The 25,902-nt window shown below is 36.7% G+C and overlaps 2 long non-coding RNA genes across 3 annotated transcripts in view; one reads left to right on the forward strand and one right to left on the reverse strand.

The window, feature by feature from the left end:
• Positions 1-25,902, reverse strand: part of LOC145534218 (uncharacterized) — an 87,139-nt gene that overhangs the window by 18,587 nt on the left and 42,650 nt on the right. The window lies entirely within an intron of this gene.
• The window catches only part of LOC145534215 (uncharacterized), a 540,985-nt gene continuing 529,115 nt past the window's right edge, over positions 14,033-25,902 (forward strand). Inside the window, exons 1-2 of one of the 2 annotated variants that reach the window (XR_014074350.1) lie at positions 14,055-14,144; positions 22,180-22,403. This is a non-coding gene — a long non-coding RNA (uncharacterized LOC145534215). Of the gene's footprint in view, positions 14,145-22,179; positions 22,404-25,902 lie in introns of both variants that reach the window. The other variant, XR_014074349.1, reaches the window with a different exon arrangement.

The following is a 25,902-nucleotide window of genomic DNA, read 5'->3' on the forward strand; positions in this document are numbered from 1 at the left end:
ACCAACTCCCGGAGATTACTCAAACTCATGTCCATTAAGTCAGTGATGCCATCTAACCATCTCATCCTCTGTCGTCCCCTTCTCCTCCTGCCCTCAATCTTTCCCAGACTCAGGGTCTTTTCAAATGAGCCAGCTATTCGCATCAGGTGGCCAAAGTATTGGAGTTTCAGCTTCAGCATCAGTCCTTCCAATGAATATTCAGGACTGATCTCCTTTAGGATGGACTGGTTGGATCTCCTTGCAGTCCAAGGGACTCTCAAGAGTCTTCTCCAACACCACAGTTCAAAAGCATCAATTCCTCGGTGATCAGCTTTCTTTATAGACCAACTCTCACATCCATACATGACTACTGGAAAAACCATAGCTTTGACTAGATGGATCTTTGTTGGCATCTTGTTTGTCAGAGACCCTTGTTTGTCTCTGCTTTTTAATATGCCATCTACGTTGGTCAAAACTATTCCAAGAAGCAAGCTTCTTTTAATTTCATGGCTGCAGTCACCATCTTCAGTGATATTGGAGCCCAAAAAATAAAGTCTCTCACTGTTTCTATTGTTTCCCCATCTATTTGCCATGAAGTGATGGGACCAGATGCCATGATCTTAGTTTTCTGAATGTTGAGCCTTAAGCCAGCTCTCCTCTTTCACTTTCATCAAGAGGCTCTTTAGTTCTTCTTTGCTTTCTGCCAGAAGGGTGGTATCATCTGCATATCTGATGCTACTGATATTTCTCCAGGAAATAGAATTCCAGCTTGGGCTTCATCCATTTCAGCATTTCTCATGATGTACTTTGTGTATAAGTTAAATAAGCAGAGTGACAATATACAGCCTTGACATACTACTTTCCCAATTTGGAACCAGTCTGTTGCTCCATGTCCAGTTCTAAATGTTGTTTCTTGACCTGCATACAGATTTCTCAAGGAGTAGTTCAGGTGGTCTGGTATTCCCATCTCTTTCAGAGTTTTCCACAATTGTGGTGGTCCACACAGTCAAAGGCTTTGGCATAATCAATAAAGCAGAAATAGATGTTTTCCTGGAACTCTCATGTTTTTTCAATGATCCAGTGGATGTTGGCAGTTTGATCTCTGGTTCGTCTGCCTTTTCTAAATCCAGCTTGAACATCTGGAAATTCACCATTCACGTACTGTTGAAGCCTGGCTGGAGAATTTTGAGCATTACTTTACTAGCATAGGAGATAAGTGCAATTGTGTGGTAGTTTGAGCATTCTTTGGCATTGTTTTTCTTTGAGATTGGAATGAAAACTGAGCTTTTCCAGTCCTGAGGCAACTGCTGGGTTTTCCAAATTTGCTGGTATATTGTGTGCGGCACTTTAACAGCATGATCTTTTAGGATTTGAAATAGCTCAACTGGAATTCCATCACCTCCACTAGCTTAGTTGGTAGAGATGCTTCCTAATGCCCACTTGAGTTCGCATTCCAGGATGTCTGGCTCTAGGTGAGTGATCACACCAATGTGGTTATCTGGGTCATGAAGATCCTTTTGTATAGCTCTTCTGTGTATTCTTGCCACCTCTTCCTAGTATCTTCTGATTCTGTTAGGTCCATACCATTTCTGTCTTTTTTTGTGCCAAATTCAGACTTAAATTGAAGAAAATAGGGAAAACCACTAGACCATTCAGGTATGACCTAGATCAAATCCCTTATGAGTATACAGTGGAAGTGACAAATAGATTTAAGGGACTAGACCTGATAGACAGAGTGCCTGATGAACTATGGACAGAGGTTCGTGACATTGTACAGGAGACAGGGATCAAGAAAATCCCCATGGAAAAGAAATGCAAAAAACCAAAATGGCTGTCTGAGGAGGCCTTACAGATAGCTGGGAAGAGAAGAGAAGCGAAAAGCAAAGGAGAAAAGGAAAGATATTCTCATCTGAATGCAGAGTTCCAAAGAATAGCAAGGAGAGATAAGAAAGCCTTCCTCAGCGATCAGTGCAAACAAATAGAGGAAAACAACAGATTGGGAAAGACTAGAGACCTCTTCAAGAAAATTAGAGATATCAAAGGAACATTGCATGCAAAGATGGGCTCGATAAAGGACAGAAATGGTATGGACCTAACAGAAGCAGAAGATATTAAGAAGAGGTGGCAAGAATACACAGAAGAACTGTACAAAAAACATCTTCATGACCCAGATGATCACAATGATGTGATCACTCACCTAGAGCCAGACATCCTGGAATGTGAAGTCAAGTGGGCCTTAGAAAGCATCACTATGAACAAAGCTAGTGGAGGTGATGGAATTCCAGTTGAGCTATTTCAAATCCTCAAAGGTGAGGCTGTGAAAGTGCTGTACTCGATATGCCAGCAAATTTGGAAAACTCAGCAGTGGCCACAGGACTGGAAAACGTCAGTTTTCGTTCCAATCCCGAAGAAAGGCAATGCCAAAGAATGCTCAAACTACCGCACAATTGCACTCATCTCACATGTTAGTAAAGTAATGCTCAAAATTCTCCAAGCCAGGCTTCAATGGGACGTGAACCGTGAACTTCCAGATGTTCAAGCTGGTTTTAGAAAAGGCAGAGGAACCAGAGATCAAATTGCCAATATCCGCTGGATCATCAAAAAAGCAAGAGAGTTCCAGAAAAACATCTATTTCTGCTTTGTTGACTATGCCAAAGCCTTTGACTGTGTGGATAACAATAAACTGTGGAAAATTCTGAAAGAGATGGGAAGACCAGACCATCTGACCTGTCTCTTGAGAAACCTGTATGCAGGTCAGGAAGCAACAGTTAGAACTGGACATGGAAAAACAGACTGGTTCCAAATAGGAAAAGGAGTACGTCAAGGCTGTATATTGTCACCCTGCTTATTTAACTTACATGCAGAGTACATCATGAGAAACGCTGGGCTGGAGGAAACACAAGCTGGAATCAAGATTGCCGGGAGTAATATCAATAACCTCAGATATGCGGATGACACCACCCTTATGGCAGAAAGTGAAGAAGAACTAAAGAGCCTCTTGATGAAGGTGAAGGAGGAGAGTGAAAAAGTTGGCTTAAAGCTCAACGTTCAGAAAACTAAGATCATGGCATCTGGTCCCATCACTCCATGGGAAATAGATGGGGAAACAGTGGAAACAGTGTCAGACTTTACTTTTTTGGGCTCCAGAATCACTGCTGATGGTGACTGCAGCCATGAAATTAAAAGACACTTACTCCTTGGAAGGAAGGTTATGGCCAACCTAGATAGCATGTTTAAAAGCAGAGACATTACTTTGCCAACAAAAGTCCGTCTAGTCAAGGCTATGGTTTTTCCAGTGGTATGTATGGATGTGAGAGTTGGACAGTGAAGAAAGCTGAGCGCCAATGAATTGATTCTTTTGAACTGTGGTGCTGGAGAAGACTCTTGAGAGTCCCTTGGACTGCAAGGAGATCCAATCAATCCATCCTAAAAGAGATCAATCCTGGGTGTTCATTGGAAGGTCTGATGTTGAAGCTGAAGCTCCAATACTTTGGCCACCTCATGCAAAGGGTTGACTCATTGGAAAAGACCCTAATGCTGGGTAGGATTGGGGGCGGGAGGAGAAGGGGATGACAGAGGATGAGATGGTTGGATGGCATCACCGACTCGATGAACATGGGTTTGGGTAAACTCTGGGAGTTGGTGATGGACAGAGAGGCCTGGCGTGCTGCAATTCATGGGGTCGCAGAGAGTCGGACACGACTGAGCGACTGAACTGAACTGAACTGAACTTGCATGAAAAGTTCCCTTGGTATCTCTAATTTTCTTGAAGATATCTCTAGTCTTTTCCATTCTCTTGTTTTCCTCTATTTCTTTGCACTGATCACTGAGGAAGGATTTCTTATATCTCTGTGCTATTCTTCGGAACTCTGCATTCAAATGAGTGTATCTTTCCTTTTCTCCTTTGCCTTCCACTTCTCTTCTTTTCTCAGCTATTTGTAAGGCATCCTCATACAACCATTTTGCCTCCGTCTTATGGGGACTCTTGTGATTTTCCCCACTGTGATGATCCAGAAGAGATTACTCAACTCAAGATCCTTAATTAAATCTCCAAAGTCACTTTTTTTTTTTTAATAAATTTATTTATTTTAGTTGGGGGCTAATTACTTTACAATATTGTAATAGTTTTTGCCATACATTGACAAGAATCAGCCATGGGTTTACATGTGTTCCCCTTCCCGAACCCCCCACCCACCTCCCTCCCCCTCTCTTCCTTCTGGATCATCCCATTGCCCCGGCCCTGAGCCCTTGTCACATGCATCGAACATGGAATGGTGCTCTGTTTCACATATGACAATACACATGTCTCAATGCCATTCTCCCAGAACGTCCCACCCTCACCTTCTCCCTCAGAGTCCATAAAATTGTTCCATGCATCTGTGTCTCTCATTCTGTCCCGCATATAGGGTTATCGTTACCATCTTTCAGATTCCATATATATGCATTAGTATACTGTATTGTTGTTTTTCTTTCTGGCTTACTTCACTCTGTATAATGGGCTCCAGTTTCATCCATCTCAGTAGAACCGGTTCAAATGTATTTTTTTTAATGGCTGAGTAATATTCCATTGTGTATATGTACCACAGCTTCCTTATCCATTCGTCTGCTGATGGACATCTAGGTTGCTTCCATGTCCTGGCTATTGTAAACAGTGCTGCGATGAACATTGGGGTACACGCGTCTCTTTCAATTCTGGTTTCCTCGGTGTATATGCCCAGCAGTGGGATTGCTGGGTCATATGGCAGTTCTATTCCCAGTTTTTTAAGGAATCTCCACACTGTTCTCCATAGTGGCTGTACTAGTTTGCATTCCCACCAACAGTGTAAGAGGGTTCCCTTTTCTCCACACCCTCTCCAGCATTTATTGCTTGTAGACTTTTGGATAGCAGCCATTCTGACTGGTGTGAAATGATACCTCATTGTGGTTTTGATTTGCATTTCTCTAATAATGAGTGATGTTGAGCATCTTTTCATGTGTTTGTTAGCCATCTGTATGTCTTCTTTGGAGAAATGTCTGTTTAGTTCTTTGGCCCATTTTTTGATTGGGTCGTTTATTTTTCGGGAATTCAGCTGCAGAAGTTGCTTGTATATTTTTGATATTAATTGTTTGTCTGTTGCTTCATTTGCTATTATTTTCTCCCATTCTGAAGGCTGTCTTTTCACCTTGTTTATAGTTTCCTTTGTTGTGCAAAAGCTTTTAATTTTAATTAAGTCCCATTTGTTTATTTTTGCTTTTATTTCCAATATTCTGGGAGGTGGGTCATGGAGGATCCTGCTGTGATTTATGTCGGAGAGTGTTTTGCCTATGTTTTCCTCTAGGAGTTTTATTGTTTCTGGTCTTACGTTTAGATCTTTAATCCATTTTGAGTTTATTTTTGTGTACGGTGTTAGGAAGTGTTCTAGTTTCATTCTTTTACAAGTGGTTGACCAGTTTTCCCAGCACCACTTGTTAAAGAGATTGTCTTTTCTCCACTGTATATTCTTGCCTCCTTTGTCGAAGATAAGGTGTCCATATGTGCGTGGGTTTATCTCTGGGCTTTCTATTTTGTTCCATTGATCTATATTTCTATCTTTGTGCCAGTACCATACTGTCTTGATGACTGTGGCTTTGTAGTAGAGCCTGAAGTCAGGCAGGTTGATTCCTCCAGTTCCATTCTTCTTCCTCAAGATTGCTTTGGCTATTCGAGGGATCATAAGAGAATACTACCAACAGCTATATGCCAATAAAATGGACAACTTGGAAGAAATGGACAAATTCTTAGAAAAGTATAACTTTCCAAAACTGAACCAGGAAGAAATAGAAGATCTTAACAGACCCATCACAAGCACGGAAATCGAAACTGTAATCAGAAATCTTCCAGCAAACAAAAGCCCAGGACCAGACGGCTTCACAGCGGATTTCTACCAAAAATTTAGAGAAGAGCTAACACCTATCCTACTCAAACTCTTCCAGAAAATTGCAGAAGATGGTAAACTTCCAAACTCATTCTATGAGGCCACCATCACCCTAATTCCAAAACCAGACAAAGATGTCACAAAAAAGGAAAACTACAGGCCAATATCACTGATGAACATAGATGCAAAAATCCTTAATAAAATTCTAGCAAACAGAATCCAACATCATATTAAAAAGATCATACATCATGACCAAGTGGGCTTTATCCCAGGAATGCAAGGTTTTTTTAACATCCGCAAATGAATCAATGTAATACACCACATTAACAAATTGAAAGAAAAAAACCATATGGTTATCTCAATAGATGCAGAAAAAGCCTTTGACAAAATTCAGCATCCATTTATGATTAAAACCCTCCAGAAAGCAGGAATAGAAGGAACATATCTCAACATAATAAAAGCTATATATGACAAACCCACAGCAAACATTATCCTCAATGGTGAAAAATTGAAAGCATTTCCCCTAAAGTCAGGAACAAGGCAAGGATGCCCACTTTCACCACTACTATTCAACATAGTTTTGGAAGTTTTGGCCACAGCAATCAGAGCTGAAAAAGAAATAAAAGGAATACAGATAGGAAAAGAAGAAGTAAAACTCTCACTGTTTTCAAAGTCACTTTTACGATGTAACAGAATATATTCAGAGAGTCCAAGGAATAGGTCATGGACATCTTTAGAGACTATTAGTCACCCAGTCGTGTCTGACTCTTTGCGACCTCATGGATTGTAGCCCACCAGGCTTCTCTGTCCATGGATATTTTTGGGTGACCATTATTCTGTCTACCACAGGACTATATGTCTTTTTTTTTTTTTTGCTTCTAATTGCAGCTTCTAGGCAATTTCATGCCTCCATCATCCTGAAAACCAAGTCTGAATCTCATTATCATAAGAATATTCCACCCACTACTCCCCCTATTTATATATGGGCACTTGATATGCTCTAGTCAATTCCTTAAAAGTTTTATACCCTGTCTTACTGTCAAAATTACTGTCATAATTCTAGGTGATTAGTATTTCAGATGAGATGATCATACAAACATTTTGGCAGCTAAGATCCTTCACCTTCTCTTTGAACAATCTTGTTTTCTTTCTCACTCTAGTCATTCTCATCATGTCTCAGCCTGAGACATCTCTCATCTCTAAAACCAGAATTGTTTTCAAAGTCTCCAATATGAAATATTTCACTCTGAACTTTTTCCACTTACCTATCAACCCCACTTGCTCTAGTAACCAGAAACTGAAAATTGATCAACCTTCACTGAGAGCTTCGAACTATCAAACCTACTACTTTTCATCACCTACTACCCTTATGCTACCACTTCTTCTTTAAGTAGCTTAAATATTGATGGACTGATGGCCTATAATCATACTCTGAAAGGAAAAAAATAAAGGATATGAAGGAAAGGAAGGAGGGGAGGAAGAGAAAGAGGAAAAGAGGAAGGAAGGAAAGCAATCCTCCACATTTTACAGTTTTTCACACAGTAATTAACTTAGATATGAGCCTATATTTCAAATTAAATCTCTGCTGAAGGCACTTTTAAATATTTGATGCAACTGTCTTTCTCATTTAACAAGCAAATGGAAACCTGGTTTCACAATGTGAAGATGATATTTCATTGTAACTTTTCAGACAAGAGAGGTTTGAAATAAGCATATTATCAGAAAAGATAAAATTGTAAACAGTCAACTACATATATTACTTCTTAAAAATATAAACTTCTAAATAAAAATCTCTTCAACATTTTTTGTCACAAACATATTATAGAGGGTACATTTAAAAATTCATAAATTCACTAAGCTACATTTGATAAATCAAGAGGTTATATTTCTCTCTTACCTAGAAATATATTTTATTTAATAAAAGTATATTTTGTGATTTGTTAAATATTTAAGAGATATTTTAAATTCTAGTGTTAATGAAAGTATATAAGTATAATTAAACATACTTTATAACAGAAAGCATTTATACACTCAAGTGTACATTCTGCTTTTGCTAAGTCCCATCAGTCATGTCCGACTCTGTGCGACCCCATAGAAGGCAGCCCATCAGGCTCCCCCATCCCTGGGATTCTCCAGGCAAAAACACTGGAGTGGGTTGCCATTTCCTTCTCCAATGCATGAAAGTGAAAGGTGAAGGTGAAGTCGCTCAGTAATGACTGACTCTTTGTGATTCCATGGACTACAGACTACCAGGCTCCTCCGTCCATAGGATTTTCCAGGCAAAAGTACTGGAGTGGGGTGCCATTGCCTTCTCTGTAAGTATATATATATACTAAATATAATATATATATAATATATTATATATCATATATTACATTTATTATAATTATATTATAATATAATAATATAATATATAATATACAATATTATATATAATATATATTATATAATAATATATGTAATATACAATAATAAAATATATAAATATATAAAAATACATATAATATATATTATATATCATAATTATATATTGTATATTATATTATATATTATATTATAATTATATTATGTACCCTCTAAAATTATAATATTAATTAATTATAATTATATAATTATTATGTAATTGTAGTAATTAATAATTAATTATAATTATATATTATAATGTATTATATATAATATATATAATATGTATATAATATATAATAGAGGTAATATAATATATAATATATATAATATAATATAATATGTTAACAATAATATTATATAATAATATATAATATATTAATAATACTATTATATAATAATATATTAATTATAATATAATATATCAATTATATATTAACATATTATATTATTTTATTTTATTATATAATTAATATATTAATATTATATAATATTATAATAATTATAATTATAATATATATTATAATTATAATATATATAACATATAATATTATATATATATATTAAAATCCAACACATTCTCAACAAACACTATACTTTCCTACTTATTTTATCCATAATTTCCAAAATCTTAAAGCAGTCCCCCATGTAAAAAAAAAAAAACAAAACTCATATTTTCTCACAATTGCAGACTTTCACAACATTTTCAGTCTATAAGAATATGTTTTGAATAACCCAAAATTGCAAGTACCAAAATGTTATTTTAAGGTAGTTTTCTCATAACTCTCTTAATCATAAAGTAAGCAGATTTTTCTCTATAAATTGAGTATCATAATTAAAGTAAGATATTACACTGAGATTGTCATCCAATATTAACCCTATTCTATAGATTGCCAGTAAACATGTATTTGGCATAACTAAGTCTCTATTTCTTGACCTGGCTCTCCACATGATGCAATTTGACATTCTGTAATCATTCAGCTTCATACTTTTTGTTTTGCTATCTTCGCTGTCATTTCAGTTTTGAAAGGCATGCGTTTCCAACTATTTACTTTGTCCAAATCACATTAGTGAAGTATGGTCCTCCAGTGACCATACTTCATGTAGCTGAACAACATCCAAATGCAATAAATGGTTGAGTTATGCCAGTTTTCTTCAAATACATTCTCCTTTTTCCCTTTTTTTTTCTTTTCTTCTCCTTGTTTTTCTCTTTCTCTTTCTTTTTCACTTGAATATACCCTTCCTATATGGACTACAGTGGAAAGGGAACATGGAAGAAAGAGTCTCTTACAGGAAGCTGGATGGGACCTCTTCACTCCTTCATTTACTGAAATAAGGCAACATCTTCCATGGTTTTGAGGCAGAGGTTGCAGGAAATGACAGTGTTAGGGATTTAACACAAAGGGCAAGTTAAAGGCACAAGTATCTCAGGCACATGCATAATTAAACTATGGTAAGACAATTCTAAGTATTGGCATATATAATTAGTTCCATAATGCAGAAAAGAAAGGCACTAATTTTCAATTTCATTGTAGGAGGTAGATGAATGTTGGCTGGTTTTAGGAGAAACATTCTATGATATAGGATCTCTAATCGTGCCTACACTTGGTGCTCAAGTAGAGAGTACCCTGTGTCCAGAGAACTAACATAAGTGGGAAACATTGGTTCCAACCAATGAACTAGATTTAAGGCTTGTGTTCAAAGCACAAATTAAAAAGATCACATTTTATATTTTGTTAGCAATGGTTATTTCCAATAATTATTAGAAATCCAAATGCAATGTATCATTTATATGTTACATTAGAAAAACATTCATAGGCCATTTTGTTCAGATCCATTATAACATTACATACGGCTAAATACAATTTTGAAATAACTATTCAGAATTTAAAAACAATCATTATCAAATAATGAGATGAGTGTGTGTCAGTCACTTCCTTAGTAGTTTTCTGAGTATACTGGTCAGAGATCATTTCTAATTCTATCATCTATAACACTTCAGAGCAAGGAAAAAAAAATCTGAATATTTTTTACAACTTCAAATAGGAAAATATAGAGGATGGCAAGTTAATAGAACCTTTATCTCACTGAAGTTTCCTTCAAGGCTCAGCAGATGTCTCTTCTCTGTCCTCCCTCACCAACCACACAGCCTCAGCACGAACTTCTCTCTAAATTAGCCTTGAGTAAGAATTTCTCAACAGAGAGCTGGAGCCACTTTGTCCAAAATAACATTATGATTTTCTTCTAATACTGTTTTACTAATTTTTTTAATTTTTCACTTTTTATTTTATACCATTAAGTTTACTGACCATTTACAGTTACAACAAAATACTGGCTACATTACCTATACTATACAATATATCCTTGAGCCTATCTTACATCCAACAGTTTGTACTTCCCACTCCCCCATACCTAGATTGCTGCTTTACTATTTTTAAACCCTGCCTGTGATATAGTGGAATCTTATTATTGTTCTTGAGTAAAAATATCAAATTTGTAAATGTGTTTCACCTCAAGAAGCATACATACACTGAAGTGCTTACAATGTACCCAGCAACTTCGAATAGCATGTCCTAAGCAGCATAAACTAGCAAGCAATTTAAAAAAAAACATAAATTATACATTTCTTTCTATATCTTTGAAAATTGTTGTTTATTATGTTAATTCAAAGTACATGTTTTTATTGCACATTTTATCATGTGTATTTTTAAAGATGATGTTAAAATTTGTTACACGTGTATACTGAACATTTTCTTTACTTAGACCTTAAATGTATGCATATACTCTGTAATTTTGAGAAGATGATCTTTTGGGAGAATACATCAGTGAACAAAAGTCTTATAAGAAATAACATTAATTTTTACACATACCAAAGTGCATAAACACACATACTCTTTGAGATTCCTCAAACAATGATCCATAATTTATGAAGCATATATACGGACACATATAATAAAACAGATATGGTTTCTTAATTTTCCTTAATTTCAAAATCAAATATAAGAAAACCTCAATTTTTTTAAAGATTAATTCTCCATTTTTTGTAAAATAAATATTGTTTTAATTCTTTCCACTTGAGCGGAAAACATGATTTGCATTTCTTTTTCAAGATAATTTAAGTTAGGTCACAGAATTTAACTAAAGTAATCAAATTTATATATTTAAAATCAAAACAGGATTATCCACTAACCACCACCAAAACAAAATATTCAATTATGTTTTACTTTTGATTTTACTTATGTCTTTGAATTGTAAGTCCCAACTTATACATATCTACTGAGAAGGTTTACTTGTGTATACAAAAAAAATAAGAAATCACACAGATGGTAAATTTTAAAGTATAATAAATGGAAACATGAATATAAACACATTCAGAGTTCTAGCTGTGATATTGTAACAACACTTTTTGGTAAAAATTCTTCAAGAGTATCCCCTTTAAGTTCATTTTAGCCAACTGAATTACCCAATCATGGATACAGCTTAAAGAGAGTTTACACTGGTTTTGTATATCAAATATATGGTAAATGATCTGCAAGTATGCTCAAGTCCTGAGCGAAGATAGCTGCTGAAAGAAGCACAAAATGCTACTCAAGAAAGTGTTTCTAGGTGGCCAACAGTCATATGAAAGATGCTGAACATTGTTAATTATTAGAGAAATGCAAACTGAAACCACAATGTGCTCTCACCTTATACCAGTCAGAATGGCCATCATCAAAAAGTCTACAGATAATTAATTGTTGGATGGGGTGTGAAAAAAAGGGAATCCTCCTACACAGTTAGTGGAAATGTAAATAGGTTTAGCCACAATGGAAAACAGTATGGAGGTTTCTTAAAAAGATAAAAATAGAGTATCGTATGATCCAGCAATCCCATTCCTGGGCATGTATCTGGAAAAGAAAAAAATGTTAATTGGAAAAGATACATGCAGTCTAATATTTACAGTGACACTATTTACAATAGCCAAGACATGGAAACAACCCACGTGCTCACAAATGGATGACAAACGGATGACTTTAAGAAGATATGATTTCTTCTTTTATATATATATATGAAAGAATCTGCCATCTGCATTTCAGCACGGGAGCCAGGTTTGATCCCTGGGTGGGGAAGATCCCCTGGAGGAGGAAATGGCAACCCACTCCTTTTCCCCCTTTTCTTGCCTCGAAAATCCCATGGACAGAGGAGCCTGATGGGCTACAGTCCTCGGGTTGCAAACCGTTGGACACGACTGAGTGAGTAACAATTTCACTTTCATAAAAAAGAATGAAATATTGCCATCTGCAGTGATGTGGACGGATTGAGAATATCACACTCAGTGTAGGTGACTCCGTGTAGTCAGCAGGACAAAGACAAGTATTATATGATATCACTTATATGTGGAATCACCCTCACAGACATAGAAAACAACTATGAAAAAAGTCTGAAAAAGTATTAGTCACTCAGCTGTATCTGCCTCTTTGTGACCCCATGGACTGTAGCCCACCAAGCTCCTTTGTCCATGGGATTCTCCAGGCAAGAGTCCTGGAGTGGATAACCTTTCCCTTCTTCAGGGGATCTTCCCCACCCAGGGACTAAATCTGGTCTCCTGCATTGCAGGCCAACTCTGGACCATCTGAGCCACCAGGGAAATCAACTATACTCAATTTTAAAAAATGCATTTCCTGTGCAAGTGTGTACTTGCCTTATTTTATATTAACTGCCCCTATATACATAATTTTACAATATAAATTTTGGGAAATCTTTTCATATGGTAACTTTTCATATAGTAACATTTAAATGATTTGTTATAGGAACAAACTATTCTTAAGAGAAAAAGAAAACTACAATGAAATGGTTCTAGAAACAGTAATGTGAAATTCACTGTAAAAAAAAGTGAAGAACAATAGATACATACGATTTTTATCTTTTCTTTCCATGTAATATTGATAAAATTCATTAGCAATAATATCCAATAAGCCCTAAAGAAAGCAAACTCTTAAAGTTTAATTTTCTTTGCATTTTTCTCTCTGCGGTAATGGAAATAAAATTCACACAGCAGAAGGATAATGCACTCCATAATGTGACATGATGTATTGAGAATATGGTATTACATTTCTAATGATATGCTTTCCGAAGCTGCCTTTATTACATGACGGAGAACCTTGCCCTAAGAGAATGCATCTGTTGAAGCAGATAGGTCATTCTAACAGCCTTAAAATGTTAGATTCTAGCACTTACATGTCTCTTTTATCAATGTGAACAAATAAACAATGAAACCAAACAGCAAGTAAAGAAAAATCAAAATTTCAAATAGAAACATTAATTTCTCAGCTTCTCTCTTTGTGTGTGTATCTTTATAATCTCCCAAGTCCTCTGGCCATTAAAAAAAAAAATCCGATAACAAGGTACAGTATTTAAAGTGTATATTTTATATACAAATAAAACATATATTGAGATATAAATTAGAATAATATAAATTTAATTTTTAATATAAGACAAAGGCATTTCTGTGCTGATTATTGGGCTATTTTCTCTCAGTGCCATATGTAGCTTTCAATATTCTGGTGGCACCAGAGGAAGACATTTGTTTTTATTTGCTGGCTTCATTACTGTTACATTCAACCAACAGCAAACACTAGCGAGACTGAAAATCTGAAGGAGTTTGAGTGGTCATATTACAACTAATTTGCTCACTAGACTCCGCATCACCCTAGCAACAGTCCTCACTCCTCTTGGATATGGAGTCACAATGGCAGCAGTTGTTTTCAATGTCCTATTAGCACTAGTCAGATGGGCCTCATCCTAAAAGGTGTGGGTCCAAGCTCCACACAGGCACTTCTGAGCTCCTCAGACAACAGCATTCTTGGTCAGTGCCCTCTGCTCAATGAGGTGAGCCTTGTGTCTATGGGAACACTTTCCCAAGATTCCAGATTCTAAAGACTCTAACCTCTTCCTTTTGTCTTGCCAGCATGAGATGTGAAAGTCATTTTTGGTAGTTTTTTTTTTTTTTTTTTTTGCCATAAGTGTTTCAGTTTTCTCTTTGTGTGTGTGTGTTAGTCGCTCAGTCATGTCCGACCCGTTGCAACCCCATGGACTGTAGCTTTCCAGGCTTCTGTCCATGGAATGCTCCAGGCAACAATACTAGAGTAGGTTGCCATTCCCTTCTCTAGGGGATCTTCTCAACCCAGGGATCGAACCCAGGTCTTCCGTATTTTGGGAAGATTTTTTACCATCTGATCCACCAGGGGAGCCCGTCATATTATTTCCTGTCTGTTAAATATATCCAGCTCCTGATAACATTTACAGGGACCTGAAAAGAGAGTTTCTTCTAACCTTATTATAGGACAATGGCTGAACAAACTGAGAAATACTGACATTGTTGGAAACCTGAGAGAACTGAAGTTGTAAAGAGCAAACAACTAGGTTGAAATCTGAAGAATGACAGGTACCTAAAAGAACCTGCCTGCCAATGCAGGAGATGTGGGTTCAATCCCAAAGGTTGGGAAGATCCTCTGGAGAAGGACATGGCAACCCACTCCAGCATCCTTGCCGAAAAGCCCCATGGACAGAGGAGCCTGGTGGGACAGAGGAGTCCATGGGGCAACAAAAGAGTCGGACATGACTGAACAACTAAACAACAACAATCAGAAACAGAATCAAAGCATTGGATGACTAGGACCGAGGCCACTGGACAAGAAAATCCAGACAAAGATGATTTTAAAATTGCTGTACATTGACTATGTGTTGATGTGCCAGTGGGGAGTCCCTGGGGGCAGTATTCAGAGGAGATTCACTCCCTGTTACAGAAAACTCTCAAGGGGTTCACAGGGATGACCATGATATCCCGGAAAAATTCTGCCCAGGATAATTAGAGCTGCCTAAAAACGAGCAATTGCTACTGCCCCAAATTCCCCCAGGCCCATTCTCCCTATTGTCAAAGAAAAATGTCACTGACACATTAAGGACCAAAAGGAGGACTTATCTAAGGTTCTTGTAGTAGGAGTCAAGAATATTGCAACAGGAGAGACTGAACTCAACCCCAAAGGGAGCTATAGGGGGAAGTGCAAAGAATTAAAACACTGGGGCGAGAAAAAGTTCTGGAGGATACTGGGGTGATGTTGATATATGGAATTAGGACATCTGTGTTTGTCAATTGGTGCTTATTAAAGCTAGGCTCCTACCTTCACACAGAAACTGAGAAATAGGAGTGCTATCCTTGCTAATGGGCTTCTCAGGTGGCTCGGTGGTAAAGCCAATGCAGAAGACACAGGTTCAGTCCCTGAGTCTAGAAGATCCCCTGGAGGAGGGCACGGCAGTTCACTCCAGTATTCTTGCCTGGAGACTCCCATGGACACAGGAGCCTGGCAGTTACAGTCCACGGGGGTCTCAGAGAGTTGGACACAACTGAAGCAACTAGCATGCATGCATCCTGTTAATGATTACATTTCAAAGAGATGGCTTTCAGGCTGTTGAAAAAGACATTCCTGGTTATAAAACTTGAAAGAGGATGAGAGAGGATTTACTTCTCAAAGAGGCAGAGAAAAAATTAACAATTTCAAGTTTTCTACAGTAAATGCTACAGAAAAGGAAGGCCCAGGGCCTAACATCAGGAAGAAGCCTGTCTAAAGTTGTTTTTTGTTGTTGTTGTTTGAGGGTCCTTTAAAAAAAAAATTTATTCATGTATCTATTTGGCTGCACCGGGTCTTAGTTGTGGCATGCAGGATCCTCGATCTTTATTGTGGCACATGAATTTTTTAGTTCAGGCATGTGAACACTTAGCTGTGGTATGTGGGATATAGTTCCCTGACCACGGATGGGATCTAGGTGCCCTGAATTGGAAGTGCAGAGTCTTAGCCACTGGAGCACGAGGGAATAAAGTTTAATTACGCTGAGGGGAACTGTATATTCTCTTGATCACTTTCTACCGCACACTGGCACTATGGAAAAGCCTTGATCTGCAGGGGGATGGACAAGAAATTTATATTCAGGAGTACTGCAGGAAACTCACTACGTCTGTGGTAGAGTAACAGGAAAAAAAAAAGCTCTACCTCTGGCGGAAGAGTAGGAATACATAACTACATCTGAAAGAGGAGCAGCAGTGATTTTAAAGGCCACATTATCAAGACAGGTTCAGAGAGCTTATCTACGGCTGAGATTTAATCAGTAGATCAAAGATGGTCCCCACTCCTATGCTCCCACCAGAATGCAAAGAAGTGTCAAGGAAAATTGAGGTTTTAATACAGCTGGGAGTGTTATCCCAGCAAACAGCACACACACACAAAATTCAAAGTCAAGCAGGGAGACTCAAAAGGCAGGCCAAGAATAAACGGCAAAAAAGTGCAACTCCTATCTCCATTAACACAAGTCCCCCAAAATGGCCTTGCCGAAAAAAATACTGCTTCAAGTCTAAAAAGTATTGTGTCCATTGTTTGATTAAAACATATTTGGCTTCAAAAAATGCAAGGTATATCAAAGGCAAGGAAAAGCACAATATGAAGTGATAAAGCATTCATCAGCAACAGAATCAGACATAATACAAATGTTTGAACTATCAGAGAAGGAATTTAAAATAACCAAGATTGATTTCTTAAAGGCTCTGACATAACAAGGTAGACAACATCTAAGATTAGAAAAGTATTTTCACCAGAGAAATGGAAACTATAAGAATAAATCACATGGGATTATTAGAAATGAAACACAATCAAAACAACAAAAATATTTGTAGGAATGGAATCTTTGATAGGCTCTTCAGTAGACTTGACTCCACTGATGAATCTGAGACTGAAGGTAGGTCATCAGAAATTATATGACCTGAAATATTAAAAGAAAAATAAAGGGCAAAAAAGAACAATACATTAAAAATATACATTATCAAATAGTCTAACATGTGCATACTTGGAACATCAGGAAGGGAAAGAGAGCGTCAGAAGAAATATCTGAAGAAAAAAAAGGCAAAGAATTTTGAAAAACATGTTTGACATATTCTACATTATATGACCAAATATCTTAGAGAACACAGAAGAGGGAAAATACCACCAGAAACATAAATAAAAAATATGCATGCCATATTCAATCAACTGATAACCAAAGTCAGGGAAAGTATTAAAGGCAGACAAAAAAAAAAAAAACACTACCTAAAGATAAGCATAAGAATTAGTAAGCCAGAAAGAAAAACACCAATACAGTATACTAACACATATATATGGTATTTAGTCAAACAGTAAAGATAACCCTGTATGCGAGACAGCAAAAGAGACACAGAAAAATAAAACAGTATTATGGACTCTGTGGGAGAGGGCAAGGGCGGGATGATATGGGAGAATGGCATGGAAGCATGTAAATTATCATATGTGAAATGAATCGTCAGTCCAGATTCAATGCATGATACAGGGTGCTTGGGGCTGGTGCACCGGGATGACCTGGAGGGATGGGATGGGGAGGGAGGTGGAAGGTGGGTTCTGGAAGGGGAAAACATGTACAGCCATGGTGGATTCATGTCAATGTATGGCAAAACCAATACAATATTGTAAAGTTAAAAAATAGAAAATAAACTAATTAAAAAAAAAAAGAATTGAAGCTGACTTCTTGTTTAAGAATCATGAAAGTAAGAAGATAAGAAAATAACAACTTTAAAGTCTTCCAAAATGTCTACCAACATGATATATTTCAATCCATCTACACTAAAAAGTAGTATTTTAAATGAGTATGTTCTAAATATACTAGTCAAAGGAGATTTTCATATTATATAAAAATACAAGTCTCAGGTATATTTTGCCTATATGAAATATACTTTAAATACAAAGACACAGAGCCATTAATGGTAAATGGATAAAGATATAGTAGGATTGATCAAAGAAATCTGGGGTGCCCTATATTACTTTCATGCAGTGAAGACTCGAAACAAGTAATATTATCAGTGATAAAGTATACTGTATACTGATAAATAGGTCAGTCCTCCTATAATAAGAGCACAGAAATCAACCTGAAAGATTGCCCAGTTACTAAAACTGAAACTATTTGAGCAAAAGTAAATATTCATGAGTTCATACTAATGGGAATAAATTATTGAATAAATGAACAGAGAGAAAGTATAATCTTTTCAATAGAAGAATTCCAAGTAATAAATATAGAAAGAATAAAGGCAATCGAAAGTTATCCTCAGAAATCCACTGTAATCCACTGTTTCTAAAATACACAGATGAATATTAAATTAGAATGCAAAACTTTTTAAAAGAGCAACGGTTTCACATAGCTTCAAATATCTCCTCCAATATATTTATTTATTACTATGGTTGTTTAAACATGTTTACAAATTCTGTGATACTCTTCTTCCAGTAGATGAAATTAAATTCCCTTTCTTTTAACTGTTGTTTGAATGTACTGACTCCCTTTATTATTCATTACTAGAGTATGGGAAGGAAAGCAGTTTTACAGTAGAGAAACCTAGAAGTCACCACCTTAACCAAGAGATAGGAGGTTAACATCATCAGACTGTATTCCTATCATGTATCATTGATACAAAGGCACTTTCTAAAAATCATGACCCTGATCTACTTATGAGAAACCAGGCAAACCCAAAATGAGGGGCATCCTTCATAACTGACCAATACTCTTCAAAGGTGTCAGTGTAACAAAAACAAGGAAAGATTGAGAAAACATTAAAAGTTTGAGGAGATTAAGGATCATGACTAAGTGCAATGTGGTCTCCTGTATAGAAGAATCATGGAAGAAATAAAAAAGGGCATCAGTAGGGGAAAAAAATGAATTTCAAGTATAGTCTGTAGTTTATAGTTTTGTATAACCAACAGTTAATTTCTCAGTTTGATCCATGTACCGGGATTATACAGATGTAGACATTAGGTGAAGCTGGGCGAAAGATTCTATAGGAACTTTTTTTTACTATCATTATATCTTTTACCCTTTTACTATCATTATTTTTTATTTTTTACTATCATTACTAGTTTGCATAACTAAAATTATTTCAAAATTAAGAAATGGAATGACACCTGTTTTTCTCACTCAATGTGTCAATGTAACTCTATACTTAGCAACAGGAATGATCCCAAGAATCAGGCTCTCATAGATAAGAATGATGAGTGTCTAAACCACAGTATGTATGTAACATTCAGCGATTTTAAGTTGGACCATTGCTTAAGTGTCTAAGTCAATGAGAAAGAGCTTGCAAAATTCACATCTGATTCATATTATACACACACATCACCAGAAAAAAAAAGGAGGTCCATGAAAAAATCAGTAAAGAATGTTTATGTCAGCCTTTTCCATCACTGCCAAAATTGGGAAAGATGTCCAATATATGGTAAATGGTTAAACAAATTGTGGTACATAAGGCAATGAAATACTATTCAAAAATATGAATGTACTACTTACACATACATGCATGAATCTTCAAAGCTTCCTGAGCAAGGAAAGAAGCCAAAGTCAAATGACTGCACCCTATATGATTCCAAATATATGATGAATTTTCTTAATGATGAGTAAAAATTTTGTTAGTAGCTTTTTGTTTGCCTTACTATATGTGACATTGAGTATCTTTTCATGGTATTACTTCATTTTCCATGAACAGTCAATATGTATCTTTTCTGTGTACATATCTTTACCCATTTTGAAATTTAGGTTTTGGGGTTATTTTATCCTTTATTTTATCATAATATATAAACTCATATGCATAACACCAATTTTTAATAATATAATGCAGAATTTTCTATGCTAAAATGTTATATAATACTTTCATTAACATTTTAACATGATACATGGCACAGTACATATCAGACATCATTGACAAATTATTTCCCAATTAAACAATGAGAAATAGCTTAAAAATTTACCTATAACATACTACAATAAGTGCTCAGAGGGTGTAAGCAGAAGGTATTTGGTGACAGTGATGTGAAAGAAAACCTTTGTCAATCCTATTGTGGTCAGCAAACTTCTCCAAGGAACTGGGTCTCCCAATATCACACTATTTATTTAAGCAGTACATCTCTAAAAAAATATTCCTTTCCCAAGAAACATATAATTCAATTTTGGCAAGAGCCCAGCAGATTGTGAGTCAGATGGGAAAGTGACTGAGGAGGAATATTTTTATTCTTTCATTGAAAAGTACCAGCGCATTCATTCCTGTAAACTAGATTCAATCCGTATAGTTGCTCTGCAACTGGAGTATTGCTTATCACAAGTGCACTATAAAACACCATCCTTTGCCAAAAGGAACATTTTAATGTCAGTGAGATACTGAAGTAATTAAAATATAAACTCCATGCTGGTCCATCTATCTCTATTCAAACGTCAAGTTTATTTTACCAAGCCCAACTGCTGAGTGTCAAAATTGCCTATTTCATGATAAGTCATTTAAAATAAATGCTAGGTTCTGCTTTGTTACTAGCTCCAAATAAATTTGACCAACATATATGTAACCTGGTAAATTAGAATTGCTTGCAGTTAGATGTTTCATTTCTGTTAACAACCTTTTGATCATCAGTATGCAATTCAAAACAGCACATCAAACTTTGCGTACACTTCTCTTCACCAATTTAGTATTTGTAACATTTCATTCCCTTAACTTATGGTTTAGTACCAGTTATTAGAAAATCTTTCAAAGGGACAGCATAGTCACATGAATCATTATTTACTGCTCAGGAATAATAATGTATTTCTCAAAACATCACAGATAATGACTAGGAATCGAACACAGGTCTCCCGCATGGTAGGCAGATTCTTTACCTTCTGAGCCACCAGGGAAGCTCAAGATGATGAACACCGATTTATATTTTTTTCAAGCTGGTTTTACAAAAGGCAGAGGAACCAGAGATCAATTGTCAACATCTGCTGGATCATTGAAAAAGCAAGAGAGTTCCAGAAAAACATCTATTTCTGCTTTATTGACTATGCCAAAGCCATTGACTGTGTGGATCACAATAAACTGCAAAAATTCTGAAAGAGATGGGAATACCAGACCACCTGACCTACATTATGAGAAACGCTGGTCTGGAGGAAGCACAAGCTGGAATCAAGATTGCCAGGAGAAATATCAATAACCTCAGATATGCAGATGACACCACCCTTATGGCAGAAAGTGAAGAAGAACTAAAGAGCCTCTTTATGAAAGTGAAAGAGGAGAGTGAAAAAGTTGGCTTAAAGCTCAACGTTCAGAAAACTAAGGTCATGGCATCAGTCCCATCACTTCATGGCAAATAGATGGGGAAACAGTGGAAACAGTGTCAGACTTTAATTTTGGGGGCTCCAAAATCACTGCAGATTGTGACTGCAGCCATGAAATTAAAAGAGGCTTGCTCCTGGGAGGAAAAGTTATGACCAACCTAGACAGCATATTGAAAAGCAGAGACATTACTTTGCCGACAAAGGTCCATCTAGTCAAGGCTATGGTTTTTCCAGTAGTCATGTATGGATGTGAGAGTTGGACGGTGAAGAAAGCTGAGTGCCGAAGAATTGATGCTTTTGAACTGTGGTGTTGGAGAAGACTCTTGAGAGTCCCTTGGGTTGCAAGAAGATCCAACCAGTCCATCCTAAAGATCAGTCCTGGGTGTTCATTGGTAGGATGTTGAAGCTGAAACTCCAATACTTTGGCCACCTCATGGGAAGAGCTGACTCATTTGAAAAGACCCTGATGAGGGCAAGAGGAGAAGGGGATGACAGAGGATGAGATGGTTGGATGGGATCACGGACTCAATGGACATGAGTTTGGGTGGACTCCGGGAGTTGGTGATGGGCAAGGAATCCTGGCGTGCTATGGTTCATGGGGTTGCAAAGAGTCAGACACAACTGAGTGACTGAACTGATTTATATTTTTTAAGATGTGATCAAATATTTGTATATATTGACCTAAATAAAGGAGGTAAACTGAGGAAAGTTCAAATGACCAGAAATGTATTTTATTTGGAAATAGCAGAGGAATTGCAATTTGGGACACATGAAGCTTCCCTGGTGGCTCAGATGGTAAAGAATCTTCTTGCAGTGCAGGAGACTCGTGTTTGACCCCTGGGCTGGGAAGATCCCCTGGAGAAGAGAATGGATATCCACTCCAGTATTCTTTACTGGAGAGAACCCTATGGACAGAGGAGTCCATGGGGTCGCAAAGAGTCAGACACAGCTGAGTGTGCCAAGCTACAGGTGAGTCCATTGGGTCAGGTTCTATTTATGGGCAAGAATGCAAATGGGCAAAGCCTAGCCTGAGTGGAAGCAGTTAAGTTCATTGGCTTGAGGACTGAGAGAGATCTTGGCAGATGTTCATGGGTCAGGAGCTAAGTCTTTTTCTTCAATAAATCAGGCATATACAGGAAACCGGTCTCTCAGTTCTCAAGTTCTATTCTTCTGTGGGAGCATGTGTGAGACATTCCATTTCAATATCCTCCAGTTTTAGATTGAAATCTTTTTATACATGTTAAAACTTATAAGTAAATATTCAAAATGATGTAATAAACATGATACACTGAGCTATATCATATTTTTCAAATCATTTTATTTCATAATTTAGTGTTTTCCATACTATATATATTCTAAAAGATATAAAAATGAAAAGACAAATACTTAATATTGCTCAAACCAATCATTATTAACCTTTTTAAGAAAAGCTTCTGAAAATTAATTATATTTTGGAGAACCTGGAAACATACAAACATTTTTCCCTCTAAGAATGCTAATATTTTATTTATTATTATTGTAGTCTCAAAATTCATGTTGTTCTGATAAGGCTGGCACTGACTGACTCAAAACAAATATCAACTTGCTATTAATTGCCACTTAATAGTTAACTTTCATCACTCTATAGTACAATTCATGAAACCTAAGTGTGTAAAATTATGAATTTTTTTTAAATATTCAGAACATTTCCTGCCTTTTAAAGTATTTATCATTTGATGTTTGTAATAGTAATTCTACCACTATATTAATATAGTATGACACAAAACCAACAATAAGTCATTTAGAATAATATAATCCAGAATAAGAAGAACTTGTATTTAAAGGATGATTTGTAAGTTCTAGAGTACTTTTATATTATTTTATTTGATCCTTGTAAAAAAACAGGTATGCTTGGGAAAGGAATCAATTCAAAGCTTATTTTCACATGGAAAAATTTGGGATCATCTGTAGATTCTTCAGTTACATGTCCCAAATTGCAATGTTTTTTATTGCCAAATAATTTAAGCATGCCTCAATTTGCCTCTTTATTTAAGCTGACACATACTACACTACTTTGCTCTTTTTTAGCTTATTCTCTCAATCTTGTATATGTTTGGGCTCATATATAAATGATTCATGCATAACTTTTTATGAATAAAATATTAACGCATATATATGGCAGAGAAGACAATGGCAACCCACCCAGTACTCTTGCCTGGAAAATCTCACGGACAGAGGAGCCTGGTAGGCTGCAGTCCATGGGGTCGCTAAGAGTCGGACACGACTGAGCGACTTCACTTTCACTTTTCACTTTCCTGCATTCGAGAAGGAAATGGCAACCCACTCCAGCATTCTTGCCTGGAGAATCCCAGGGACGGGGGACTCTGGTGGGCTGCCATCTATGGGGTCGCACAGAGTCGGACACGACTGAAGTGACTTAGCAGCAGCAGCAGCAGCAGCAGCAGTCAGACATAAGAGTATGTACTCATGGACACAGCAGGTGAAGGAAAGGGTGGGAAGAAATGAGAGAGGAGCATTAACATATATATTCTATCTTGTGTAAAAGATATCTAGTGGGAAGCTGCTATGTAAAACAGGGAGCTCAGCCCTGGGCTCTGTGATGACCTAGAGGGGTGAGATAGGGGGTCGGGATGGGGAGGTTCAATAAGAAAGGGATATATGTAGACTTATGGCTGATTCACGTTGTATGGCAGAAACCAGCACAACATTGTAAAGCAATTATCATCCAGTTAAAAATAAATCTTTAAAAAAGCTAACTATTACCTTTTACTTTATACCAGGAACTAAATGTTCTTAGAAGTTTAACAATCTCATCTGATCTTCACAAGATATTGGTGTTATTATTTTATCCAATTTAAGAGTGAGGAAACATACTAAGAAATGAAATGTTATGTAAATGCTCAAAGTGTCATAGCTAGTCAGAACACTGTGAGGGTTGGCTCTTTATTTAATGGTTTACTCCCATCTGAAAGTTTCAGAAAAGTACAAAAAAAAAACCACTAAAAAATAATGTATAGAAAGAAGTAAAATTCTCCTTCTCTTGAGACAATTATGTGGCTGACTTGGGGCAAACGCTGTATGATTCTTTTGCAGATGTAAACAGACCCTGATCTTGATTTGTGTCTCTGTCTCTTTGTCACTAAACACCTCTCTTTCTCTCTCTCTGTCTCATACAAAAATGGAATCGTAACTGTACAGATTAGCTCCAGTGTTAGACACACTAGACCAAAGTGTTACAAGAAACAGCAATGGAGCCAGACTGCTCTCAGCACCTCTGTCAAAAGAGTAAGCGACATTCACAGTGATGCAGTATGCCCATCTTTATACTGCGGGTAAAGGCTAAAATCCTCAGGATGCTCTATGTACTTAAGTTCATATGTGTAAATTGCTGTAACAATGCCTAGCACATTGAAAAATTATTTTTCTATTTTTTCTCTTCATAAGTTCTCATAGTCTTCCAAATTAGACCACATGTGAAAGTGAATGTGTTAATCACTCTGTCATGTCCGACTCTTTGTGACTTCATGGACTGTAGCCTTCTAGGCTCCTCTGTCCATGGAATTCCCCAGGCAAGAATAGTGGAGTGGGTAGCCATTCCATTCTCCAGGGTTAGAAGATATAGATGTACCTTATTTTTTTATGATTGCAGTGTATCCCAGAATAGGGAATTGCCATATTTAATATACCCTTCCTCCAGTCAGCATCTGTCTGCAATGCAGGAAATCTGGGTTCAATCCCTGGGTTGGGAAGATCCCCTGGAAAAGGAAATGGCAGCCCACTCCAGTACTCTTGCCTGGAAAATCTCATGGGCAAAGGAGCCTGGTAGGCTACGGTCCATGGGGTCACAAAGAGTTAGATCCAATTGAGAGACTTCACTTTCACTTTCTTTCCTCCAATTAAATGAAGCTTTCCAACATTTTGCTTTTGCAAACCACGGTGTTATGAATGCAGTTCTAAAATGTTTCAATGTACTATTCTTAAGTTCTGCAGACTAGATTTCATAGAAGAGGTCATGTCCAACTCTTGACCCCATCAGCTGTAGCCTGCCAGGCTTCTCTGTCCATGGGATTTCCCAGGCAAGGATATAGCAGTGGGTTGTCTGTTTCCTTCAGCAACCAAGATTAGTTCTACCAATTTGCACAACTTTCAGCATTGATGAGTGCAAGTTTTTCAAATTTGAGGGATAATATGAATGGCTTTTTTGACTTTTCATAAGTATCCATGTTCATTATTAAAAGTTCAAGCAGTATGGAGAAGAAAAAAAACAAACTACCTCAAATTCCCTCACTCAGAAACAATTAGTGATAATACACAGCAAATGGTGCTTTAGACATTCCTCACCTTATAGTAAAGACCAAGTAATAGAGGGATAGACTGTAGATAAAGATGCACATACAAACTCTTTAAAACAGGCTATTATTACATTCTGTGTGTGTGTTTGTGTGTGTGTGTGTTCAGTTACTTCAGT

Source organism: Giraffa tippelskirchi, chromosome 14 (assembly GCF_054371585.1).
Source record: "Giraffa tippelskirchi isolate mGirTip1 chromosome 14, T2T-mGirTip1v1.2.pri, whole genome shotgun sequence".
Lineage (NCBI taxonomy): Eukaryota > Metazoa > Chordata > Mammalia > Artiodactyla > Giraffidae > Giraffa > Giraffa tippelskirchi.